The sequence below is a fragment of the Myotis myotis genome, unplaced genomic scaffold (assembly GCF_014108235.1).
Source record: "Myotis myotis isolate mMyoMyo1 unplaced genomic scaffold, mMyoMyo1.p scaffold_m19_p_13, whole genome shotgun sequence".
NCBI lineage: Eukaryota > Metazoa > Chordata > Mammalia > Chiroptera > Vespertilionidae > Myotis > Myotis myotis.
In genome coordinates this window covers 42767901-42770497 of record NW_023416317.1, presented here as the reverse complement: position 1 = coordinate 42770497, position 2597 = coordinate 42767901, and the positions used below count along the sequence as shown (strand labels likewise).

General features: G+C 41.7%; 1 non-coding gene across 1 annotated transcript; it reads right to left on the bottom strand.

Annotated features, from left to right (window-relative positions):
* Positions 1-1944: 1944 nt before the first annotated feature.
* On the bottom strand, positions 1945-2030 carry LOC118668735. The gene has a single exon (XR_004971740.1). It is a non-coding gene; the product is annotated as a small nucleolar RNA SNORD35 (small nucleolar RNA).
* Positions 2031-2597: the final 567 nt, after the last annotated feature.

The following is a 2597-nucleotide window of genomic DNA, read 5'->3' as shown; positions in this document are numbered from 1 at the left end:
TAACTAGTATTGAAATATTGTGTTAGAACTCACTTATAATGAAGAATTGATATTTAAATGAGCAAAGTCAGCCTAAGCCTTAAACCAGCTGAACACTGAGACCACTTACTTGCTATTTCTCCCTTTGGTTTTAAATTCTACACCACAAGAGGCAGAAAACAACAACAACAAAGGCCATATATGCAGCTGAGAGATTTCTTTCTGTCCAGTTCTGTTTCTTGTCTTCTTCTTGCCACTGAAGGCAGATTAAAAAGGCATCATTTTCTTTGACATACGTAGAGTACAGTCACCTTGCCTATCAGACTCAAACAGGGCAAAAGAAAAGCGAGGGAGGGATGGGTTTATGGGGAAATTTGCATATACATTTCCATTAGGGTTAAAGACATTTAAATCCACATTATCCTGGACCACAGAATAATGAATGCACTATTATGGACAAGGCTTAGCGTGTGTTGCTGCTGCATTTGGCAGGTTCAAGTCTTGCTCTGGGTGTAATATTTTGTGACTCATTTTTCCTCAAGCATAGAGTAATAGGCTTTAACTTTGCTAAGCTTTTCTGCCAGCCCTTCGCCCCCTGCTGTTCCATTATATTGAACTTGTAAGCAGGACGCTCTGTCCGGCTCACGCAGATTACCGCAGCAATACGGCCCCGCTGAGGGGCTGGTGTCAGGATAAGTGTTAGGGAGGGAGCTCCCCATCTTGGCATGCTGTTCTCATCTTATTAAATTCAGCTTTGTGGAAGCAGGGAGCCTGCCTCTCAGTCACACTGGCTCAAGCCTGATCCAACTGCTACTGTCAGACAATATGAAAATAGGAACCACCACAGCTAATGGCAGGTGCTGCTTCAGAGCTGGAAAAAAAAGTCTGAGGGGTTTTATTATTATTATGATTTCACGAGTCTGTGCGAGTGGGTTATTTTACTCTTTTAGACACTTCACTCGATTGAAGGCCTGTTTCAGAAAGCCTCATGCTTTTGAGAAAGGAACCACATTTCCACACTTTCAGCAGAGGTGGGTGCACATATGTTGGGGAGTCCACCTTAAAGATTGCTTTTGTCTACATTCTCAGCTATAGGTTCTAGTGGATCTCAAGGAAAGTCATATGTAATTTCAAATAAATAAATATAAAAGAGAATTCTTAAGTCTCTGGGAGTCAGGAGTGTTCTCAAAATCTTCCAAGTGAAATAATTTAAGATTTGTGTCTTAATGTAACAGAGTGGCTAGGTTCTGCTTTCCATTTTGTTCAAACCATTGAACAAAATGGAAAAATCCCAGCTCTGAAAAGAAATTGTTGGGTGGGTTTGAGAGTCCCCATCTTCACTCTAAATGTCTGCCTTTATATATATATTTAGTTACATATTGCTGCAGAACAAACCACTCCAATATTTAGTGGCTTAAAAGCAAAGCCATTTAATTATTCTGTATATTCTGTGGGTTGTCATTCTGGAGAGTGGATGTTCAAATGATCCAAGCCAGCTTAAGCCTTAACAAAGACTGAATTCAGAGAGCACTTGCATGCTATTTCTCCCACTAGTTTTATTTTGTAAGGAATTAACAGTCAATTTTATTGTGCTTAGACCAGGATTCCATGAGGCTTGAGGACCTCTGTGTATCTGTCAGTTTTTTTCTCCACATTCTTTTCAGCCTGTTTCTGTAGTCTCATGGAGCTGCTTTTTCTTTCGGTAAAGGGTGTTGGCCTTCTCCTTCCTATTCTCCTCTAGTGGCTGTGACTATATGATACATCCAGCCAACCTCAAGAACCAGGTAGGCAAATGGTGGTAGGGAATGAAGTTGTAAAGCAATGGGAGCCTGGACTGGGGAGAGGGTAGCCATGAGAGAGTGGTTGATAACCCGCCTTACAGGACCTTGGAAATTTAATAATCTAATTTTTCTCACCAAGCTTTAACCACAAGACACATCCACCCCCTATAAGAGCTTCCTACTCCTCCTGGCATCAGCTAAACCATTGGCATATTGGCATTCCCCATAGTGACATCTACAGACCATCATGAGAAAAAGCCATCATCTTCTCTCCCATTACATTTAAATAGGTTTTGTTAGATGGTTCTTCCTCTGGTCTCACTTAGGGTCTCTGTAGCTGTTGTAAGGTTGAGGGTGGGGCTCAAGCATTTATAACTCTTCACTCGCAAGCCTGACAGGTACCATGGCAAGGACACCTAAGCCTGGGCCTCAGCTGGTTCTCTGTCTCCTTCAGTTGGTCTCTCCTCCACATAGTCTCTGCAGCAACGTAGCTGAACATCTTACTTGTGTTGTGGCTCAAGGCTGCTAGGCCTTCTTATAGACTCAGGTCTTGGAACTGTCCTAGTGTCATTTCCTCTGCATTCTACAGTTGAAGGGAGTCACAGGTCCAGCCCCGATTCAGTCTTTGAGATGACAGCACAAGGGAGGAAAGACTGGGGTTGCTGTTCATTGGGGACCATCTTTGGACACCAGCTAATGTATCATGTAATATACTTTGGTCTTTAGCCTCCAATAATAATCTAATGATGCCATGAATTCTGCATGATATGCCTTTTTACATGAATAATTTATAGTCAATTCTATAATTTTTATTGAATGTAAGTTTTAAGCTTCTTG